We start from the raw sequence: 24911 nt of genomic DNA on the forward strand, positions 1-24911 counted from the left end.
AAGGTCCTGAGAATGGGATTAATGGCCGTTCTTCTGCCTTGTTGATACAATGAGAGGACTTTCAGGGGGTGGGTTCTCACCAGATGTGAAGTGTGATGCTGCTTTCATCTCGGACTTCCCAGTCCAAAGCTAAGGCAAATAATTTTCTGTTGTTTACAGTCCTTTCAATCTATGATATTCTCTGTGATAACTTCTCAACTGAGCCAAGAAGGCTACATATGGAATTCATGGCTCAAAATAGGTTTTGTTAAAATCTTTTTAAAAACGTGTTTATTTACTTATTTAAAAAGTAGAGTTGTAGAGAAAGAGAGGAAGAGAGAAAGAGAGATTTTTTTTTATCCACTGGTTCACTCCTCAAATGGCTGCAGTGGCTTGTACTGGGCCAGGCTGAGACCAGGCGTACGGAACTCTGAATCTTCCACATAGGTGACAGGAGCCCAGGGACATTGGCCATCTTCCGCTGCTGTCTCAGGCACATTGGCAGTGAGCTGGATTGAAAGTGTAACAGTTGGGACTTGAACCTGCCCGGATAAGGGATGCCAGAATCACAAGCAGCAGCTTAATGTGCTATACCACAGCACCGCCACCTCCCTAGCCTAACCACTACATCTTTTAAAAGGAGTTACTCTCCTTCGGTTTGAAGTGTTATAGTACGTTATATGTTTAACACAAAGCAGGGAAAAGGAAGAGGTAGAGTGACCCATAGTGGTTCAGATGGGCACCTTTTGTCACTCATAGGCAGGGAACAGGGCTTCTACCCACCACTTATCAGCTTACTGCTTGTGCATTATAAAAGCCTTGGTAAATTAGATCTTTATGATATGCAAACTCATAGGGTTATTGTAATTTATGCAATTTATATAACATAAATGATTTACTAATTCATATCATACTTAGTTTAGTACCTACTCTTATTTTTGTTTAATTTTGGCCTTTTTTTCTGGGAACATCAGTTGTCTAAATTTCGGTCTCTCCATTCTCTTTCCTTCATGATTATCATATCATTTCTCTTAGTTTTTCAAATTTATTGTTCCCCTCTATATTCTATATGAATATATAAGTTTTTCAGCATTGTTTTCTTTTAAAATATTCATTTTCTTTGGGCCTAGCATGGTGGTCTAGCCGCTAAAGTCCTCGCCTTGCACGTGCTGGGATCCCATGTGGGCACCAATTCTAATCCCAGCAGCCCTGCTTCCCATCCAGCTCCCTGCTTGTGGCCTGGGAAAGCAGTCGAGGACGGCCCAAAGGCCTTGGGACCCTGCACCTGCGTGGGATATCTGAAAGAGGCTCCAAGCTCCTGGATTTGGTTCAGTGCAGCTCTAGCTGTTAGAGCCACTTGGAGAGTGAACCAATGGATGGAAGATCTTCCTCTCTTTCTCTCCTCCTCTCTGTATATCTGACTTTGCAATAAAAAATTAAATAAATCTTTTAAAGAAAGAAACCCTTAAAAAATACCCATGTTCTTTTTTCTTCGTAAAGAGTTATTTATTTGAAAGGCAGTGATAGAGAAAAAAGGAGGTCTTCCATTTGCTGGATCACTCCCCAGATAGTTGTAGCAGCTAGTGCTAAAACCAGGAGGCAGGAGTTTCTTCCAAGTTTCCCACTTGGGTTCAGGGGTTCAAGCACTTGGAGAATCTTCCAGTGCTTTTATAGGTGATGCGTTAGCAAGGAGCCAGGACTTGAACCATATGGGATGCCATTGTCTCAGGCAGCAGCTTTGCCTCCTACACTGCAATGTTGGCCCCCAACCATGTTTCTTTTCTCACCACAGATTTTATTCTTTTGTTCTGATTTTTATTATTTCATTTTTGATGATTTTACATAGTTGAGAGGGATGGATGCCCACATGGATAGCTGATTAGGATGGGAAGGGTTGAGGAATGAGGGAAGTGGATGAGACCATTGCTTCCGATTTTTAAAAAAATTCCTGCATCAGGAGGAAAGGGGGAGAGCAGGGGAGAGGGCTGCTCCCTGCATCCTGACTACATCAGTACCTGGGGATGTGAGGTGGCCTCTCAATGTCATACTAGGGTCCCCCGTGTGGAGCTGTGTTCTGAGGGCACTGCCCTGTGGTTTTGGTTGTTCTGAGGTGTTGTTGACTTCATTGTTCCAAGCCTGAGAAAATTCTTCTAAGATCCATTGACTGACATAGTCCTTCTTAGAGTCTCCACTTGCCCAGATACTTGCTATCAGTGCTTGGCTGGGAGAATTGTCCAATTTGTTTTGCCCTGCACCCTCTGCCATGATAATAAATGTCCTCTGCAGGTCCCCATGAATTGCTGTATCCTTCACGTGCATCTGGCATGCTATCTACTGCACTGTCATAAGCAACTGAGGAGGCCCAGACATGCATTCCATGGTCAGACCACAGTTTCTGAATCCAGTGGTCCAGCTGGGAGGATGCCCAGCGAAACCTCATGCAAGGTGACCCCATAAGTGACCCTGTGTGCCAGCAAATATGGGGAATGGTTCTGTTTGTCACTCACATCAGCCTACACCACACTGGTGGTGGTCAGTTCTGTCTCCAGCCCTATCTCTTACACAAACCAGATATTGTACTTTCCAGGTGGTTGTTAAGTCTGGCTTGACAGGACTTGTCTCCATTCCCAGCACTTGCCAGTTGATGCTATAGCAAAGCTAGGCCAGCCTGCACTTACTCTGGCTCATGCATGCACCAGTGGATATGGTCACTTAGCCCAGGCTGGCTCTCCCCATAACCCAGCTCACATGCAGGCCAACTGGTGTTGCCACCCTGCCCAGCTTGGTCTGCCCTAAGTCTCAGCTCTCATGCTCACCAGTAGGAGCAGTGGCCCAGCAGGGGAGCCCATGCAGTTCCCCTCCCAGGCTCATCTCCACTGGTGGGGTCTTAACATGTTCTGGTGGGTGTTGTGTCCTAGTCTGGCATGGCTTGCTTCACCTTGGCATTGCTGGCGGGTGCTGCAGCCTGTCTCAGCCCAATCTCCACTCCCCCTCCCATTCCAGCTCATTCCAGCCTGGGCAGCCCCCAGTCCCAGTCCTAATGTTAATTGCTTGGTGTTGTGGTCCAGCCCAACTGCCTGAGACTCCAGATCCAGTTTTTTGGCACATGTTTTTGGTCTGGGACTCCTCTGCTCACCCAGGACTTCAGGCATGTTAACAGGTCCCTAAACCCAGTCCACCAGCATACCACACCAGCATGCCAACCTGGGACCCTAATACTACTTCCCTCCTGCTCCGTGCTCCGCCCGGCCCCCCTGCTTGCCTGGGACTGAAACCCCTGTAGGAGTTCCCAGGCCTGCTCTGCTCCTCTGGTCCACAGTCTGAGTCCCCAGACCCCCAAGGCTAGGTGCTGACAGAAGAAAGGCATCTACCTCATCATGGATTTTAATTGTACTAATGTTTCTAAAACTTCTTTTAAAAAATTGCTTTAGATGATGTTTATATAGTTGCTCAGGGTGGGAAGATCCAGTGTTAATGAGAAGTGGATGTGATCATTGTTTCCAAATTTTCTACTTCCTCTTCCTATTTCTGGGAGGAGGAAGGAGATAAAAGGAGAGGCCATACCCAGCCTTCCAATCAAGCCATCCACCTGGGGATGGGGAATGGCCACCTGACACCAACCCAGGGTCCCGATGTGGCACATGCTCTCAGGGTTCTGCCCAGGTGGTTGTGATAGTTCTGAAATGCTGGTGATCTCGCTGAGCCATGGATGAAGAAACCTTTCCAATGTCTACCTTTGCGTCTCCTTTCACTCATATATAGTCCACTTTAGAGTCTCCATTCACCCAGAAACGTACTGTTATCATTTGCCTTGGGGTAGTTGTCCAATTTGTTCTGTCTTCCTCGGTTATGGTACCATATGTCCTCTGCAGGCCTCAGTGGGCTGCCATATCCTCCATGTGCATAAGGGCCTGCTGTCTACTACTTCGTCTTTTCCACTGAGGAGGACCAATTCTCACATGCCTTGGCTAGCCGACCTGGGCCCCACGGGACCCCTCTCCCCTGGGTTCACAGATTCAGCACCCACTGTGCAGGCAGGCCTAAGGATCTGGGCCAGGTGACCTGGGCCCCAGCAAACCCCCACCCCCAGGGCTAACTGACCCAGCACCCATTGCCCTCCGACTGACATAGCTTACCTCACCTTGGTATTCACCAGAGGGTACTTCTACCTGGCTCAGTGCAGCCTGCCCCCATTTCTAGCTCCTGCTGGTGGGTGCTGCAGTCTAGCTCAGCCCAGGCCAGCCACCATTCTTGGCTCCATTGTGCACTGGCTGGTGTTTTGGCCTGACCTCGCCTCTCCTGCACCCTACCCCATCCTGGTTCTCAGATCTGCCAGTGGGTGTTATGAACTGGCTCAGCCTGGCCTGCCCACAGACATGACCCACATGTATGCCAATGGATAATGTAACCTACCTGGTTTGGTTCTTGTGTTGACCTGTAGGGACTGTGTTCTGACAAAGAAGTTTCCCAATCTCCTCTCTCAGGTTTCTTCCCAGTGACAGATCTCACACACCGTGTTGGGTCCTCAATTCATGTTGTTTTCTATTCTTTGTTTTCTCGGAGCAAGCTGATGTAAATCCAAACTCTGTCATCAAAGTATTCTCCCCTCATTTCTTTCACAAAGATGAGTTGGTGTATTGCTGTGATCCAAAGACATATTGATGTGGTATAGTTTCCAAAGATGTAAAGGGTAGGTCATAGCACTGAATTTTCATATAATGTCTCATTTCTCAATAGGCATTTGTTCATCTGACAGAACATCTATTTCTATTGCTTGATTCTGTAATATACGACTCACCATAATAAACAACCACTACCATCCTCAACATTCATTGTGCCATGGTGGAGGCCACCAGCCACCACCAGTTCTTCCTCACACCTTTTCTCACCTCCATCCACATACATACTGCCACAGTGTTTCTCTGATTTACAGCTTCTGTCTAGATGCAGTGATTTGGAGGAATGGGAAAAGGAACAAGGGTGTTATGTGATGTTGTTTCGGTGCCCGGGAGAACCCGCTGGGCAGCTGCTTTATTCTCTCACTTTTTGAGATAAAAAATTGGTTTTATGTTTTTTTTAAAAGATTTATTTAATTTAATTAATTTTTTTTTTGGCAAGGCGGATATACAGAGGAGGAGAGACAGAGAGGAAGATCTTCCGTCTGATGGTTCACTCCCCAAGTGACCACAACAGCTGGAGCTGAGCCAATCTGAAGCCAGGAGCCAGGATCTCTTCCCAGTCTCCCATGTGGGTGCAGGGTCCCAAAGCTTTGGGCCGTCCTTGACTGCTTTCCCAGGCCACAAGCAGGGAGCTGGATGGGAAGCAGGTTCACCGGGATTAGAACCGGCGCCCATATGGGATCCTGGTGCATGCAAGGTGGGGACTTTAACCACTATGCTATTGTGCTGGGCACAGAAAACTGGTTTTCTATGAGACAGCATTAAATAAGATGGTTAATGACACCTAGTGACTTAAAGATGTCAAGATAGACAAGCCACATAATTAAGAATGCATAATCTTTCACCTACTATCAGTATGACATATGCTCTGAGAGTAAAGAGAAGGGTGTTTTTCTGAATCAGTTGTGCTTTTAAATGGACTAGAGAAGAGTGGCTTCCAAACCCGGCAGTGCAGCAGAATCAACTGGGGTTCTTGTCAAAGTACATATTAATTTTCTGTCCTATCAGGCTTACCGTTGTAGCATATTTTCTAGGCTGTAGGTATACATTTTAAAGAGATGCCATTGAACAGAAATGGATTTCTTCTCCTCTTGCTTTCCTAAGTTTCTGGGCTACTACTAGCATGTGTACATCTGAATGAGAGGGTCACTGAATCTGGTCCCAGGTCTGGTCTTCTGATCTCAAGGGCGTCTTGTGCCAGACTGTCCTAAATGCATAAGCAATTGTGACTTCCCAGAGTTGCTGAGATTCTGGAACCATTCCAGGAGTTGAGATGAACAATATCTAGCATAAGAGACTGAAGCTTGGGTGTGCGGAGTCATGAAGGAAGCTATAAAACATCTCAAGAAAATCAGTGGTGACGCTGGAACTGATGGTTTTTACCCCATTGGCTACTACTGTCTGTGAGGGTAGCGCCATGCGTTATGAGCAGAGAAACTGGTATTTGAATTCAAGTTTGTATGTCTTCTTACTGTTTCAGTTTGATCAACTTCACTTTCTAGAGCATCAGTTTACTCATGAATGAAAACATAGGAAAGTAATATTAGCTTTAGTAGGCTGTTGCTGAGAATTTAGATACAAATGAGAAATGCCTTTAGATAGTTCCTGAGACACAATATTTTCAAGAAATGTTATTTCCTCTTTTTGCATGCCTTTTCTCAGTGCACTCTAAGTTTTTAATGTCATGTTTGTTGCCATGGTAATTTTGTAGCAAGAGCAACAAAAAATCAAGGATTCCATTTATTTATTCAGTCAATGAAAATTTTCCAGATACCTGCTTCAGTTATCCATTGTTGCATAAAAAACCTATAACTTGGTGGCTTAAGGCAATCAAACTCTGTTTTCATATGGTTCTGCCAAGATGGGCTCAGCTGGGTAGTTCTGCTGATTTTACTGAAAATCATTTCCAAGGCTCATTTGCTTGTGTGTTGGTTGGGAGCTGCACTAAATCAGGACACTCAGATTTTAGGGCCTCAATGAGAATTTAGCTCAGAATTCCTAAGAGCTCAAAATCAGACATTCTCAGGCTTGGATTGTAAATTGACTGAGTGTCATGTCCATGGGATCCATGATTAAAACTAGTCAGGAAGAAAGCGCACAAGTGTGTGAATACTGGAATGAGGCTACTGAAGTCATAGACTTCAGAATGACCTGTTTTGTGACAGATATTGAAAAAGAGGTAGGATTAGAAGGAAGTGAAACTGATGTCAAAAGTTTGTATTCACTGGCTGGTGTTATAGCACAGTGGGTCAAAGTTGCTGCTTGCAAATGCTGGCATTGCCACACTAGTTCAGTAGTTCGAGTCCTGGCTGCTATGCTTTCCAGTCCAGCTGCCTGCCATTGGGCTTGGGAAAGCAGCAAATAAAGGACCAATTTCTTGGCCCCCTGCCATCCTTGTTGGACACCTGGATGGAATTCTGGGCTGTTGGTGTTGGCCTGGCCCAGTCTCAACTGCTGCTGGCATGTGGGGAATATATCCTTGGCTGAAAGATTTCTCTGTCTTTCTGTCATTTAGCCTTCAGGTAGATAAATAAGCAAATTTTTAAAAAAAGCTGTATTCCAATTGGAGATGTTGTGAATATACAGGTATCATTAATACTGAGTTAAGGCTATCAGGCTTATTTAATTGTCAACTCTGTGCCTCCTAAGAGAGGACTGCATTGGGATAAAAACAAGGTACATGCTTAATGAATGGAGTTGCTCCTTTTAAAAAATGCTTAAAAATTAATAACTGTACACACTGATGGGCTACAGTGTGACATTTCAGTGCATATATATGATGTACACTGATCAAAACAGGAAAAGCAACATTTTCCCTTCTCTGATGTTACTTTTTGATTGGAGACTTAGAGCTTCTTTCTTGTGTTTGTTGCTATAATAATCTGGTAGTTTCCTGAGAACCATAGTGTCCTTGCTATGCAGTGTAACACTGGGAGCTTAGGCCTTTGATCTCACTCTTTGGTACCCATTATTCCAAATCCTCTCTACTCTTTCTATCCCTCCCAGCCTCTGGTAATTACCATTCTGTGTTCAGATTTTTTTTCTTAAAGCTTCAATATAGAGTGAGAATGTGCTTTATTTGTCTTTTGTTTCTGGTTTATTTCACTCAACATGGTATACTCTAGTTTTATTTAGCTGCAAATGACATAATTTTACCATTTTATTATGACTGGCAAAATTAATCATATGTGTTTTTATCCTTAATGATTAAACTGAAGACTAATGAGGAAAAATCCAGAAGTTTTATATGTTTCTGGTTTAATAAATGAGAAAACTTTTATTTTTATGTATCTATAGTTATGTTTTTTTTTACATGGTTGAAGAACTTTTTTTTTAAAAAAAGATTTATTTATTTTAGAAAGGCAGATTTACAGAGATTTACAAATGACTACAATGGCTGGAGCTGAACCAATCTGAAACCAGGAGCCAAAAGCTTCTTTTGGGTCTCCCACATGGGTCCCAAGGCTTTGGCTCATCTTCCGCTGCTTTCCCAGGCCACAGGCAGGAGGCTGTACTGGTCTGCATATGGGATGCTGACTCTTGCAGGCAGAGGATTATTAGTTAGTTGAGCCATTGTGAAAATCTCAGAAAAATTTTTGCTTTGGCAAACATCTGGGTTTATATTTTTTCACTTATTTATTTTTTTTTGGAAAGGAGGGTGGGAGAGATATTGGTCTGTTTCTCATGTTCTGGTTTACTACCCAAATACCTATAACAGTTGTAACCTCAGTCTGGGTCTTCCAGAGTGTCCACCAGCAGGAAGCTGAAATTAGGAATGTGGTTGGAATTCCTTCATCTTTAATGAATAGCTTCTCTGGGGGTAGTTTTTTTGGTTGGGAGTTTTTTCTTTTAAGACTTTGAATATATCACACATTCATTTTTGGTATATAAAGTTTGTGTTGAGTTAGCTACTCTAAATCTTATGAATTTATATGTATCTTCTTTATATGTAACCTAACATTTTTCTAATACTGTTTTTAGGATTCTCCTTGTCCTCAACTTTGAACAATTTGGCTTAATATGTCTGAAGACCTTTTTTGGCTGAGTATGGTTGGGGTCTTTTGAGCTTCTTCTCTTTGGCTGTCCATGTCTCTTTTAAGACTTGAGAGATTTTCAGCTATTATTTCATTATATAGGTTCCCAGTGCCTGCTTTCCTCCCTTTTCTTTCAAGTATCCCTATACTATGACTGTTTATTCACTCAGTGGCATCCTATATGTCTCATAGACTTTCTTCATTCTTTAAAATTATGTTTTTTTAAGGATTTATTAATTTTTATTTGAAAGGCAGATTTTTTACAGAGAAAGAAGGAAAGAGAGAGAGAGAGAATGTTCTCCATCCGTTGAAGAGGACTTGCTTAGTTCTCTTCTGGGCTTGTGCGTCAACTGCTGGTGGCAGTGAGTTCCAACAAGCAGAGGGAAACTTCTATAGATTTCATGTAGTGCGCAAGTGTAGGTCCAGGGCTGGTGCCCAGTATTTCTGCAGAAGCAGGATGCAGAGGGGCCTACTCTCTGATTTCTGCCTCTGACTCTAGGGGCTTCTGGTGACAGTGGGGTTGCTTGCTGTTCCAATACAGAATGGAGTTAGTATATTGCTATACTGCAGCAGCAGCTTGGGTCTGGGGCTTTGAGAGCTAAAGTGCCCAATGTGGGTTTCTTTCCAGTGTCAAAACAATCACTGAGACTCCAGCCAAATCTCTAGACTGAGTTAAAGCCATTGAGGAATATGGAATTTGGTGGCGGCTAAGCATTCATTAGGGTCTTTTCCTGGCATGATTGAGTCTCCTCGCCCTGGCTAGGGAGACAGGGGATGAGCTGTGCAGTGCTTTGTATTTCTACTGGCCTCCCCGATCCCTGTGCGATACACAGTTCCTATCACGTTCCTGAAGTTTTCCTTAGTCTGATGGAAACAAGGTCCTTCCTTTGTGGCTCTAGTTCTCTGTGGCAGAAGCAAGGGCAGGGCCTCACTATTCAGGCATTTTCTACCTCCTTAGGTTGACTCTTAGGAAGTAAATCAGAATTAATTTCCCCAAGCTCCTACAGTGTCATTAAGCTTTTAATTCACCCCAGGATAGTTGATGGCTTTTGTAGCAGCTGGGACATAGGGGGTTTCTGGACTGCCATGTTCTGGAGTTGTTGGCCAGATGTTGGACCAGGAGGGAAAGAAATGTGGGCATATGTGTGGTAGGTGCAAAGAGGGTTAATCTTGGCCATGTAGGGCAGGGATGAGACCATTTGTTATTTTGGGGTTGGCCTATTTCTTAGGAAGGAATGTATTTGTAGCCTTTGTAGGAACAATGTCTGTATTTCCATTGCTGGGATTTTCCAAAGGAACAGAAAATTGGGACATTTTTTGTTTTTGAATCCTGTTACCTCACAAGATGGAATTTTCTTTCTTTTTTATATAAAAAAGATTTATTTTTAAAATTTTTATTGGAAAGTCAGATATACGTAGAGGAGGTGAGGCAGAGAGGAAAATATTCTGTCCATTGACTCATTCTGTAAGTGGGCCAAATGGCTGGAGCTGCGCTGATCTGAAGCCAGGAGCCCGGAACCTCTTTTGGGTCTTCCACGTGGGTGCAGGGTCCTGAGGCTTTGGGCCATCCTTGACTGTTTTCCCAGGCCACAAGCAGGGAGTTGGATGGGAAGCAGTGCCTTTGGGATATGAACTGGCGCCCATTTGGGATCCCGGGCGTGCAAGATGAGGTCTTTAGGTGCTAGCCTGCTGTGCACGCCCCAAGAAAGAATTTTCAATTTAAATCTCTGTTCTTGTGAGCAGAGTTTTCAATTTAGACCTTCTTTTCTTGCAAATACACTGATAGACTCACTGTTCTGTATTTGTCTTTGTGTGTGGATTTAAAACTTTCATATATGCTATAGAAACTTGATCTTTTTCATAAAGCCCCGACTTCACATATAGCGTTTCTATATTTGAATGTGAACAAGTATCATGAAATTAAAGAACAGTATTTAGAGCCAAAGGACATAGGTTTAAGTTCTGATCCTTATAGTCCCTTGAGTTTTCTGGCCTCTATCTCCTTATAGTATTTGGATTTATAGAATAATATGAATTTCCCAAATGGAAATGACAAAATGATACAATAATTCTCAAAACAATTGGACAATTTTGTTTATAAGAGTTTATTTTTTATTTGTGATGCAGTAGCGGGGCATGGTCTTGTAGAGAAGCAGAGAGATGTCCACCCCATCTGTTGGTTCACTCCTGCTGCAAGAGCTGTTACTGGGCCAAGCAAGGCCATGAGCCAGAAACTCAATCCAGTCTCCCATAGGAGTGGCCAGGACCCAAGTGCTTGAACCATTACCTGAAGCTTTCTGGGGTGTGTATTAACAGGAAACAAGAGTTGGGAAGGGAGTGAGGACCCAAACCCAGTCACTATGGTATGGGATATGTTGTCTTAACTGCCGTGGCAACTTATGGTCCCCCAGTTTAATAATTTTAGAACATATCATGTCAATGTTAGTTACTTCAACTCCTTTGTGGAATAAAAACTGAAATTTGATTATCGTTGTTAACCAATGTTTAGAACATTGGAAGGTCTTAAAAATGTTGTTTGACTCTGTACTTGAATTTAGAAAAAGTACCTTCTCCCAGTTAATGCGTCATGTTGGTCAATTGGGCCTTAATATATAGTGGTATAGTGTTGGTGGGGCTGTTCTTAGTGTTCACTTTTACCTCAGTATCTTGTATGTTAGAAGCACAACTTTCAAATCTGCATAGTATTTTTCCCCAATCTCAAGCCTTCACGGCATCAACTCTAGGAAAACGGCAGTGAGCGTGGTTGATTGTTTCTTGTTGGCCCTCAGACGAAGGTCATCTCACCTGTAGCATCAATGGATCATGCGTGTTGATACTTCAGCTGTGCACCACATCTGAAAAAGTGAAAATGTTCAGTTGCCAGGTTTGTTTTTTGTTGCAATCTTATTCCAGTAAAATCATGGATGGTCTTTCTAGAAAAAACTGAAATACATTAAAAAAGGGATTGGCAAACTATGATTCAATATCCAATTATGGCCCCTGTCCATGTCAGTGTAACCTACCAGTTAAGAATGTATTTCTCAGTTTGGAATGGTTGAAAGAAAAATTGAAGAAGATAATATTTTATGACATGTGAAAAATATGTGAAATTCAAATTTCAGCACCTATAAATAAAGCATTATTGGAATTTAGCCATGGCTATTCGTTTATGCAGTGTCTAGAGCTATTTTTGCACTACAGGAGCTAAACTGAATAGCTGTAACAACAGGGACCATATGTGCCACAAAGCCTAGAATATATCTTATCTGGTCTGTGACAGAAAAAGTTGACTGATTCCTGTGTAGGTGCTTTATGGAGGAAGCAAACCATGTTAAAATGAAGCATAATGAGGGTGCAATATTTGGGATTTCCAGACCGAAAATCAGGAAGAGCTGGGGCCTGTCAGCGTTGAGGATACAGTATATTGGCTTTCACAAAGGGAGCTGCCCTTGCTGTGTTTGTGGAGGTGCTCTGCCTTCAGAGACTAAAGTTTACTTCTCATAGTGTTGACAAGGAAAATTTCATTTTGTCTTTGATTGATTGAAACTCAAAGAGGATGTTGCTTGAGAAATAAGCCATAGAAATATTATGTACTTCCCGGCTTATGAGAGGACTTTAAAAATTTGTGGAAAATTTATATTGTAAAAAATTATGCAGGAGTTTCAAAAGTTTTTGTCCCCCGATAAACGTATCTTTGAATTCCATTTCCATTTCATTTTGTCACATGCACACTTATACATATTTACAATATATGTATAGTTACAAATACATTCAGTGATGATGTATTTCTTTTTGGGCCAGATGCTGGCAGGTAAAGTTTTGGATCTTTAGGACTGACTGTTCATTTTACACACGCGTAAATCTGGGGCAGTAGAGATACTGTGACAGGAAAACAGTTTTTTAAAAAAGATTACTTATTTGAAAGAGTAACAGAGAGGGAGAAAGACAGAGAGAGCGTGCTTCCATCTCCTGGTTCACTCCCCAAAGGCTGGTAGGGAAGAAGCCAGTGGCCCAGAATTCCATCTTACTGTCCCATGCAGTGGCAGGGACCCAGGTACTTGGCTCATCATGAGTTGTGTTCCTAGCACACTGGCAGGAAGTTGCATCTGTGGCAGAGCAATCCAGACCCTAACCTGTACTCTGAGGCGGGTTTTCAGCATCACAGGTGGCAGCTCAACCCACTGCTCCACAATGCGAGCCTCAGGTGCTTAATGTTTAATGTCGTCTCTTTGTATGTTGGTCCAGCATCACTGCTTTTGTTGTCAGAGTTCCTCCTTTCCTCTGGAGGTCCACACCTTCTGTCTTTGCAGGGCATGGAGTTTGGGTGGAGCTGATCGCTACCCCTGTTGTGGGCTTATAATTCAGTTTGGATATCTAACCTCAGCCCGGGCTCTCCTGTCAAAATTTTGGGAAAGAAGTTATTTTTTTGTGTGTCATTTGGTTATTTTCAACTGGTAGGAATATATAAGACACCTTATGAGGAGACCTTGCTTGAAGAAGCCATACACATAGAAAGCAGAGGCAAGAGATGAAAAAGGAGTGAATTTTGATGACGTTGATGAAAATTCTGTGAAACCTTTGCCTTAATTCCTTTTATTTTCTGTCATGTGAATCAATACAATTCATTCATTAAGTTTCTTAACAATGAACAATAAGACAAGGGGGACTTAACTGCCAGGGTATATGACATAAGTAGAAATATACAGAAAATCAGAGGGTGTTGATGCTACAGAGGAAATCACTATTAGAAGGATAGACTGGTTTAGTTCGGTCCTGGTGGATGGAGGTATCACAGCTGAGCAGGGAGGGGGTGGGGATGGGGAAGGGAGGCAGAAGCAGAGTCTACATATAGGAGAAAAATCTTTTCTGTTATTAAAATGCAGTATTAATAAGCTATGAAGAAAAAAGAGTATGTTAAAACAATCTCCAAGCAAAGCTAATCTTGCAAAAGTTGTTAACTAGACCTCTGCTTATCTCAAATCTCTAAGCCCTTAATCAGTTCTGCTACATAGTAAAGGCAGACTAAATTTCTCTTAGTACAGTATTTCAAAAGAAAAAATGGAATGGAAAAGGTGAGAGACAGTAGTTGTTAAGTGATTGTTCAAAACAACACATAGTATGATAACATAAAGAAAAGCTTTGCATTCATTGGAGTGAGTGAACAAGCCCCTTCTTCTAGTTTTAGTCATCACAGATGCAATAACATCAGATCTGGTCTCAAGCATACATGAGGCAAACTTGACCTTTACATTTTAAAGGAAATGAAAAACAAAGAGATTACATAATTAAAAAATCTGTTTCTGTCTCTTAAAAAGCAATTCAATTTAGGTCAGGAGCCAACAGTCTCCTTTTCCCTCTAATTGCTTTACCTTGGCTCCTGGTACCCTGCTCTTGCTTCTCTTGTGAATGGCTCATTAGTGTTGGGCAGATGTTCCCACTGGCTGCATTGTGTTAATGGAAGAACAGTACAGGTAACATTATGATCCAAGAGAAGTTAATATTCAGTTCAAAATAGAGTAAGAATGTGTGCCTTCCACATGACTGTTAGCAACAAAGCTTCAGGTGTCATGGATTTTCTGAGTATTTGCCCTTCTTTGTTAATGACCCCTAAAGTATACCCACTCAGCTGCTCGTGAGCTGAGACTGTTATCCTACTCAGATCATCTTATCTTCACTGTCTGAAAAGAAGCCAAGGAAAATCCAAAATAATGTAAAAATATACATGCAAATATTTGAATATAGTTAATGTTAAGACTAAATTCCTAACCCAATCACATAGCAGCTATCATTGGGAATCATGATTAAAAAAATAAACTTGTGAGAAGTACAAAAGATTAACGTTTTACTCTATACCAGGCAATACATTCACAAATTTCCAGCATGAGAAAATATGAAGGAGTTTTTATCTTCATCCCCTTTGGCTTAGTTTCTGTTCTGCACAGATAACGGCTATTATACATTTTTCTTTTACCACTCCAAACAATTTTTGCATATATAAGCTAATCATAAATATTTTCCTTTTGTTAGCATTCAATTGCATACTGATTTTCTGTGTTTGCATCTTTCTTTTTCGTATAATAATGTACATTGGAGATGCAAAATGTGATAGGTAGAAGAGCACTAGGTATGGGCTCCAGATATTTGTATTTAATTCTTATCACTGCATCTGTGGCATGGTATTGACTTTAAAAGCAACATGGGGACATGCATCTGCTCCAGCAGTTAAGCCTAAGCCACCTGTTAGGATCCTTGTGCTTGCCTGGGATCAGTTACTGATTCCAGTAGTCTTTTTTTTTTTCAAAGAAAAGATTTATTTATTTTTATTTTCATTTGAAAGGCAAATTTACAGAGAGAGAAGGCACAACAAAGAGATCCTCCATCCACCAGTTCACTCCGCAAATGGATGCAACAGAGATGGGCCAATCTGAAGCCAGCAGCTGGGAACTGCTTCTAGCTTTGCTGTGTGACTGTGTCTCACTCAGGCCATCTTCTGCTGCTTTCCCAGTCACATTTCCAGTATGCTGGATTGAAAGTGGAGCAGCCAAGACACAAACTGGCGCCCATAATTGAATGCTGGCACCACAGGCAAAAGTTCAACACACTATCCCAAGGGGCTGGCCCCTTAGTTTCCTTTTAATGCAGATCCTCAGAGGGGACAGTGACGTCTTAGTAGTTGGATTCCTGCTTCCTGTGTGGGAGACTTGGATGCATTCCTGTAGCTGCCTTCAGCTTTGACTTGATCCTGGCCATTTTAGGCATTCAGAGGAATGAATCAGTTGGATGGGAGCACTCTCTCTTCTGTGTCTTAAAGAAAAACAAAAATGAAACAAAACAAAACAAAGAAATTGGTACCAGCACTTGAGAAGCACTATCTAAGTGTGGATCTTAAAAAAAAAAAAAAACTCAGTGAGCAATGACATGGAATAAATAGCAAATGTTGAGTAATCACTTGGATGTAATTGTCAACCACAGTAACTTAGTTTTGTGTTTGGCAGCCTTCTTTACTTTTTTTTTAAATGTATTTTTATTTTGAATTTTGAATTATGTGGTACAATTTCGTATAGGCTGGGATTACTCCCGCAAACTCCCACCTCCGACAGATTTTCCCCATATTGCTACAGTAGTGTAGTCTTGCATAAGGAGTCATACATAATTCTATCAGTCTCTTATTTACATGTACCCTGACATTGTTGGTACAGACAATGTCAGACAGTCCAGCATCCCTTTGTCTGCACATGTCCGACAGTTTCATTGGGAATCCATCTTTCGTCTGAATGCAGGGATGCATGTTCCATTGTACCCCCATGTCTGTATATACTAGACCCCAGTACTCCATCACTATACATTACCATAAGTGGGAAGTCATGAAACAAGGTCAACAACTAGTATGAGTTAGAATAGCCACAACAACAACAACAACAACATCGACAACAAATTGCAGCACCATGAAAAAATGCGCCACTGAGTAACCAACACATGGGTGACAAAAAGGAAACACAAAAGTCATATGTTCTGTCTTATATAAGGAAACCAACATGGAAAGTATAACTTCAATAATCCAATCTCTACTTGTTTTTGTTTGTTTGTTTGCTTTTTTGGCTGTATCCCATGTTTTTTTTCAGTTTGGTTTATTCCAAATAATTTCTTTTCTCTTGTTGAATTCATCATGGGCTCATGGATTATACGATGGCATCATTTTTCCCAAGAGCCTTCTTTACTTTTTATATACCATATTCCTTGCAGAAAAATTAGAAATTACTCATGTCAATTACTCTCTCAAGAATATCCATTTACGTCTGGATCATTATTCTCTTCACTCCCATTGTTTTTTTCTTGACCTCTCTACACGTACACCTATACACAAGTACAGACACACATGCTTTAAAACTGAAGTCACATCGTGAATGTAGTTCTGTCACCTGCTTGGCTCACTTAGGAATTTTCCAGCTCATTGAATATAGGTCTATATCATAACTTTAAATCAGAGCAAAATTTTCCATTGTGTAGTCCACAAATTGTTTAGCCAGTCCACTGTGATTGCTTTAGCAGCTTCAAGTATTTTCAGCCAAAACCAGTTCACACTCTGCAATATTTGTAAATATTTAGTGTTTTATTTATTTTTATTGAGAGAGTAAGAGTGAGAGAGAGTCTTTATCTGCTTCTTCGATGCCCCAAATGCCAACAATTGACTACAACTGGGCTGAGGCAAAGCTGAGAGCCAGGAACTTTGGTTTCCTTATGAGAACAGTACGTATTCAATCACTTGAGCCATCACCCTTACTTCCTAGGTTCTGTATCAGCAAGATTCTGGAATCAGGATAAGAGGTAGAGCTCAAATCCAAGCATTCTGATATATCATAACCAGCATCTTAACCTCTAGGGTTAAATGCCCACCCTTTAATGTCTGTTACCAAATTTTCTTTTTTTCCCTTTATTCTATGACACAGTTTAATAGGCATTGGGGTTTCCTCTCCCCACCCCCCCATTATTCTCTTCTCCAGTCTTTCAGTAGGAGTCTTTCAAGTACCCTCGGAAGTCCATCCCACTGCCATTGAGGTATCTCCCACCAACGTAGGTGGTTATCTCTCATTTTGCTGTGAGTCCATCCTTGTACTGCATGGATGGGGATATACTTCTCTCTGTTTCTGCCTATGGACATTATACATTCCATTATACATCCATTATACATTCCATTATACATCCCCTTAGGTACAGTCCATCACAGGTTGTGAAGAGAAAAAAAATTTAAAATAATATAAAATAGTGAGCCTTCAACTCCATGGTGTTGTTGTAACAGAGGAATCAATGTGGCACTAGGGTGGTGCAAAAGAGTGTCCAAAATCTTCCTGCAGATATTGGACTTCTAGTGTATGACCCATGTGGTTCATGTGGGAGTACAATAAGGACTAATTCATTGTTACCCATCGATAAGAGTAATAACAGTGATAAGAGGGATATTAACCACCTCTGGTGATCACAAGAAATTGGTCTCTCATGAATTATTAATTATAGGTTATATCATAAGATCTTATTATATGTGGTACTGAGAGGTAGGTAGTGTAATAAAATTCATAGGAATAATTTTTAGATTTGACATCGTATTATTTTATATTAAGGCAAACATATGGTATCTGACCTTTTTGGATTGGCTCATTTCCGTTAGCACAATGGTTCCCAGTCGGGCCCATTTGGCCACAAAGAAATGTATTTCATTTTTTTAAATAGCTGAGTAGTATTGCATAGAGTGGATGAATCATAGTTTCCTTATCATGTCCTCTGTTGATGGGCATTTCGGTTGCTTCCATGTTTTTGTGATTATTGATTGTGTTGCTGTGAACATAGGGTGCATGGTTGGTTTGTTTTGTTGTTATGGTTGTTCTGGAGTTCTTTGTGTATTCTGGAGATTAGCCTCTTGTCTCCTGTGTGGTGTGCAAAGATTTTCTTCCATTCTGTGGGTTGCCTTTTTAATTGTTGATTGTTTCCTTTGCTGTGCAGAAGCTTCTTAGCTTAATGTAGTCCCGTTTTTTTTTTTTTTTTGGTCTTGATTTCTTTTACTTTTGATGATTTTTCCAGGAAGTCAGTGTCTACACCTATATTTTGCAGAGTGTTTCCAACTTTTTCTTCCAAAAGTCTGATGGTTTCTGAATGTAGGTTTAGATCTTTTATCCATTTTGATTTGACCTTTATGGGTGGTGAAAGGTGTGGGTCTTGCTTCTTATTTCTGCATGCTATTAACCAGTTGTTCCAACAGCTTTTACTGAAGAGATCTTCCTTTTCCCTGGATTGTCTTTTGTTTTCTTGTCGAAGATTGCATAGCTGCATCTGTGTGGGTTTCCTTCTGATGGATGCCAAATTTTCAAAAGACATTTATTTCCTCCTTGATACTCTCGCTTATTTCCTTCTATTTTCTCCTTCTCTTCTTTCACCTCAGTTTTCACCTCTCTTCCTAAAGTTTGTGGAAAGCAGAATTTTTTTTTAAATTGTTTATATGAAAGACACAGAGAGAGAGACAGACAGACAGAAAGAGAATGAGATCTTTCATCTGTTGTGTCACTCTGGAGTTGACCATAATAGCCAGAGCTGGGAGTCAGGAGCATCTCCAGTTTTCTCACATGGGAGGCAGGGTCCAAGAACTGGGACTACCTTCTGCTGCTTTCCCAGCACATTAGCAGAGAGCTGGGTAGGGAGTAGAGCAGCTGGAACCTGAACCAGTCCCCATGTGGGATGCTGGTGCTGCAGGTGGAGACTTAACCTGATGACACAGCATACCACTGATCTCCACCTCTCTCTCTTTTGTTTTGGAAATGCATCTGTGGGTAAGATACTGTGTTTTGTGCTACTAAGATAACAGATGAATCGTGGTGAGTTGCTGGCAAGGAAGGTGAGAGGAGGCTTTAATGACTGGTTGGTAGACAAAGCAGAAGCTTATGCTCACTTGTGCACTGAGCATAGTCATGTAACTCCCAAGCTAAGAGTTCTTCCCTGATGATACCTGTTTCTCTTTCAGAATTTGTCTTGATTCGGTTTTTTTTTTTTTTTTAAAAAGACTTATTTTGGGTCTCCCATGAGGGTGCAGGGTTCCAAGGCTTTGGGCCATCCTTTACTGCTTTCCCAGGCCACAAGCAGGGGAACTGGATGGGAAGTGGGACAGCCAAGACATAAACCCAGTGTCCATTTGTGTGCTTGTGAGGATTAAGCCGCTGAGCCATCGTGCTGGGCCCTTGATCAGTCTTTTAATGAAAGTTCCTGAGCATGAAAACGCAGCTTGTAGACTAAATATTTAGCTTCTCAAGGTGATTATTTAGAAAGACAAGACTTAATTGGATGTGGAAGTTCTCTTATGTTTGTTTAAAATACGAAGTCTCCTGATTATAGTTAGGTTAGGAATTGACCAAGGTTAGCTCTCTAGACTACATGAGGTGGGAGGCAGAGTAGGATGTTGGAAATAAAGAAAATGAGGCCATTTACCTGAGCTTGTTTGAGGAGAAAGATTCATTTAAGTAGGATGAGAGCAGCTATAATTATATTATGTTTTAATTCATATTGTATGCTCCAAACAGATCATGAAGGGTAATAGGAACAATTAGTATTTCATAATGCAGTAATTCTGTATTCTAGAAGACCAAGTCAGACATAGAAACCAAAATAGTTTCCGGAATGATGGTACTGAACTCACAGGCACTATCTTCAGTTCAGTCGGTGCATGTTGTTTGTGTGATTTTTAAAAAATATTTATTTACTTGAAAGAGAGAGAGAGAGAAAGATCTTCTATCCGTTAGTTCACTTCCCGGTTGGCCAGCAGCCAGTGCTGGCCCAGCTGAAGCCAGGGGCCAGGAGCAAGTAGCAGGATCCTAAACACCTGAGGCAGTGTTTGCTTTTCCCAGGTCATAAGTAGGGAGCTGGATCAGAACAGGTGCAGTGGGTATGTTAACCAGGGTCGGTATGAGATGCTGACATTACAAGGAAAAAGTTAACCCACAGCACCACAACACCAGCACTGAATATATGGTGTGTCCTTATGCATGGGGATGAAGATGGAGCTTGGGTCTCCCTCTGTTGGTGACCAAATGAGTCCCTTTATTAAGCTTTCAAATGATTCAGGATGACTGACCCCTTCCTGTTGGGTGCTGGTTGATCCTTCTCTAAGAAATTCTGAAGTTTTCGGGGAGAGCCCGAGACTCTGTATGCCAACAAGAACCTCAAGGGACTCAGTATCAGGAAGGTATGGTGAGTTAAGCTGACCTGGCCTCTGAGGTTGTCAGTTTCCAACTGAGTAAGTCTAGTATGTTACTTCTTCAAGCTTTCCTTTCCTTTCTTTGGGCAAAGCCTCCCGCAGCAGCCTCATTTTGTGGCTTTTGCTTGTTCTGAGCTGACCTCCCGCCCTCTCCGTCTGGCTCTCACTGGCGGCTGAGCGCTTTCTTCCTCATGCTGTTTGCACACACCTTTCTTGTGCTCCTTTCTCCTTCCTTCCATTTTCTCTTTTCTTTTTCTCCCTTCCTCTCTCTTGCTTGTCTTCCGGATCATGCCTTCCTTTCTTTCTAGTAAGCTTGCTAGCAAATGTAATGTACATTAACCGCCCAACAGACCAGGCAGACTTCATTTCTTTTAAATTGTAAAATTTATTTATTTATTCTTAAGATTTATTTTATTTTTATTGGGAAGTCAGATTTGCAGGGAGAAGGAGAGACAGAGAGGAAGATCTTCTGTCCATTGATTCCCTTCCCAAGCGGCCATAACAGCTGGAGCTGAGCCAATCCAAACCCAGGAGCCCAGAGCCTCTTCTGGGTCTTCCCACGCAGGTGCAGGGTCCCAGGGCTTTGGGCTGTTCTCAACTGCTTTTCCCAGGCCACAAGCAGGGAGCTGGATGGGAAGTGGGGCTGCTGGAATTAGAACTGGCATCTATATGGGATCCCAGTGCGTGCAAGGTGAGGGCTTTACCTGTTAGGCCACTGCGCTGGGCCCCAAATTTATTTTTGATGATGATTATGTGGTAATCAGGGTGGGAAGCATTGAGGATTAGGCAAAAGTGGGTGAAATCATTGTTTGCAAATTTTCTGTTTCTTCTTGGTCTTATTTTTTGTTTTTAAAGATTTATTTGTTTGTATTATAAAGTCAGATATACAAAGAGGAGAGACTGGGAAACAATTCTTCCATCCATTGATTTACTGCCCAAGCAGTCACAGTGGCTGGAGTTGTGCTGATCCGAAGCCAGTAGCCTGTAGCCTCTTCTGGGTCTCCCACGCTGTTGCAGGGTCCCAAGGCTTTGGGCCGTCCTTGACTGCTTTCCCAGGCCACAAGCAGGGAGCTGGATGGGAAGCAGGGCTGCTGGGATTAGAACTGGCACCAGTATGGGATCCTGGTGTATGCATGGTGAGGACTTTTAGCCACTAGGTTACTGTGCCGGGCTCTCAACCCAGGGTCTTGATGTGGTGTGTGCTCTGAGCACTCTGCCCAAGTGGTCTGTATAGTTTCGAAACGCTGTCAATTTAGCCTGTCCAAAAGGGAAGGAGCCTTCCCAGTGTCCGTTGGCTGACATAGTCAACCTTAAATCTCCAGTCACCCGGATTTTTGCTGTCATCATTTGGCTGGAATAATTGTCATTTGTTCACTTCTCCTTCCTCTGCTGTGGTATCCAGTGAGCTGCCATATTCTCTATGTGCATCGTGGTCTGCATCCACCACTCTGCCTCTTTCACTTGTAGGTGGGCCCGAGGACCCAGGCCAGGTGAACAGGGCTGCGCTGCGTCCCATGCCCCCCGGGGCTCATGACGCCAGCACCTCGCACGTGGGTCCCAGGACACTGGCCAGGCGACCTGAACCTCGCTGGATCGCCTGCCCCCAGGGCTCATGAACCTGGCACCCACCTCCCAGGTGGAATAGGCAAACCTCTGAGGAAAGAATTGAGAGCTCAGTCTACAACCAGACTAGGTTAAAAAAAAGTTTGTCTTTGTCTTTCTTCTCTCTGGGATATTGTTGTGTGGAGGGTTTCCCAGGCCTGGAATTCTGGAAATTTCTCCCAAAATCTCACAATGTCCCATTGCTTCCGTGGGGATTAGCTTAGGGTTGGAACCCAGCTAACAAGGTTATTAATCAAAAGCAATACTTCAGATATGTAATTGCTGGTCAAGCTTCTACATTTTTCCTTATTCTATTTATATCTACATTATTCCGTATTTCCATTTTCTTTAAACAAATTCCCAGTTATTAAAGATTTCTTTTTATTGGAAAGGCAGATACACAGAGAGGAAGAGAGGCAGAGGGAGGAAGATCTGTCTGATGAGTCACTTCCCAAGTGACCACAAGGGCCAGAGCTGAACTGATCCAAAGCCAGGAACCAGGAACTTCTTCTCGGTCTCCTATGTGGGTGCAATATTCCAATATTCCCACTGGATGGGAAGTGGAGCTGCCGGGATTAGAATCGGCGCCCATATGGGATCCTGGTGCATTCAAAGTTAGGACTTTAGCCACTAGGCTACCTTGCTGGGCCCCATTTATTTGGGTCACTCATACACCCATAAGCTAATGTGTACTTAATTACCCTAGTCACACTCAGTGAAAGGCTGTATTCATTTTTCTCTTCAGAGGAGGGACCTTATTTATGCTTGCTCTTATGAGCCTTGCTTGGGCCCAGCGTGGTAGCCTAGTGGTTAAAGTCCTTACCTTTCATTTGCCTGGGTCCCATAGGTGCTGATTCATATCCAGACTGCTCCGCTTCCCTTCCAGCTCCCTGTTTGTAGCCTGGGAAAACAGTAGAGGATGGCCCAAAGCCTTGGAACCCTGTACCTGCATGGGAGACCTGGAAGAAGCTCCTGACTTTGGATTGGCTCAGCTCCAGCTGTTGTAGCCATTTGGGGGATGAACCAGTGGATGGAAGATCTTTCTGTGTTTCTCTCTCTGTTATTATGACTTTCCAATAAAAATAAATATATCTTACAAAAGCCTTGCTATTTCCCTGTACCTTGGAATTTCTAATCTGGAATACGTTGTTGGTCTGCAAAGTGCTCAGAGCTGCGTTGAAGTTGCGGGAAGTCGGAATTTGTTGTGTGACCTGTATTCCCCCTGGGGTGTATCATGGATTCCCATATCCCTGGCTGAATTGGGACTAAAGCTACCCTGAGTAAGAGGCTAGTAGGGTAGGTGCTATTATATCTGAAAGAAAACTCACAGTCCCAGTTTCTATGTCCACAATGACCCTCAGCCATATCCACTCAGCAGTGAAGGCTGGCATGGGAGTGAGGAGGAGTGAAGGACTTTTTTGCTTAGGGTCAACAGGTTTTGTGGATCTGACTTGGGAGTCCTTTGACACCTGAGACGGTCTTGCTTCCAGTGGCTAAGTTTTGGCAGCAGCGTGAGCAGGGTTTCTTCAGAATCCAGCTTCTGTCCTGACCACTGTTTGCCAATGGCCTGGCTTTCAATTAATTTTTGGGCCTGAAATCAATTCTCATGTTATTTCTTGTGCCTTGCTCACTCCTCTTCATCCTGCTCTCTGTTAAAGTAGGCCACAGAGGCCATCTTTAGGGTGTTGACTAAGGAGGTGCTGAGTTTCATCCTTAATTTTTGAAGTTTTTCTCTAATGTCAAGGGTGATCTGAGCTGAATTCTGTAGTCATGGGAATGTTTTGACACTATGTATCTTTTCCTGTAAGTTAAGAAGGTTGCACGTATCGTTATTTCTGTCTGCAAATCTCTCTTCCAGTTTCTTCCAACTCATCTATAGGCCTTAACTCAAATGTCATTTTATACAAGGCATATGCTAATCTTTAGAACCTAAATAATGTCTACCTCATCAGAAGTATTGTCTTACATGATTTATTATCCTTTGTCTTCTTTTTTTCACTTCTTTTAAAAAGGTGAACTTTTTGTAGCTTAGAGGGCAGAGGGCCAGCAAGACAAAAGGGCATTTTTTTTTTTTTTTTTTTGTTTAGCACCATTGCCAGGGTCAAGGGGTGATTAGAGGAGAGAGAATTCTATCGCATTTAACTCCTCTTAGCCCTTACCCCTAGCCACCTCAAGAAAGCCTTTCAGTCTGAGTAAAAACAGTGCCCTTTCTGTGTAAATGTGGTTTCAAGAGAAACTTCCTATGTTCCGAGATTTCCCCTCCTACCTTTTAAATCTACTGTTGTTGGTCCTATACACCCTGCATCGAGCACTGTACTTGGGTAATATTAAATGCAGAAAATATTGGTATGCAGCTAACACATTTTTTTCTCCAGCTATGACTTCAGACAGGTGAGAACCTCTTCTCTGGGTTTTGTCAAGACTTACTTTCCCCTTCTGTGTTAAGCTCTGGAACCTCTGTGTTAGTTCTAAAAGGGCACAGAAAAGGGTAACTTAACATTTATAGCTCAAAATCTACCACTTTTTTGAGCTCCAGATGTGAGTTTTCACCTGTTTTCTAATTAGCTAATATCGAGTAGTAGTAATTTCCCTAATTATCATTGTGAGCTTTTGAATTGCTGCCATTAAGCAAATATAACTGAGTCTTATGTCATTTTGAATTGAGGTAAGCCACTCCAATCTTTTTTTTTTAACAAAAAGGTTTATCTGTTTTTATTCAAAAGGTAAATTTTACACAGAGAGAATGAGAGACAGAGAGAAAGAGAGCAATTGCTGCAACTGAGTCAATCTGAAACCAGGAGCCAGCACTTCTTTTTGAGTCTCCATGTGGGTGCAGGGGCCCAGGGACTTGGTTGGGTCATCCTCTGTGGCTTTCCCAGGCCA

At 42.3% G+C, this 24911-nt stretch overlaps 1 non-coding gene across 1 annotated transcript; it reads right to left on the minus strand.

The window, feature by feature from the left end:
- Nucleotides 1–24401: 24401 nt before the first annotated feature.
- On the minus strand, nucleotides 24402–24508 carry LOC121149693. The gene has a single exon (XR_005882827.1). It is a non-coding gene; the product is annotated as a small nucleolar RNA SNORA26 (small nucleolar RNA).
- Between the last annotated feature and the right edge of the window lie 403 nt (nucleotides 24509–24911).

The sequence above is a fragment of the Ochotona curzoniae genome, unplaced genomic scaffold (assembly GCF_017591425.1).
Source record: "Ochotona curzoniae isolate NIBS_2020 unplaced genomic scaffold, NIBS_Ocur_1.0 scaffold_4701, whole genome shotgun sequence".
Lineage (NCBI taxonomy): Eukaryota > Metazoa > Chordata > Mammalia > Lagomorpha > Ochotonidae > Ochotona > Ochotona curzoniae.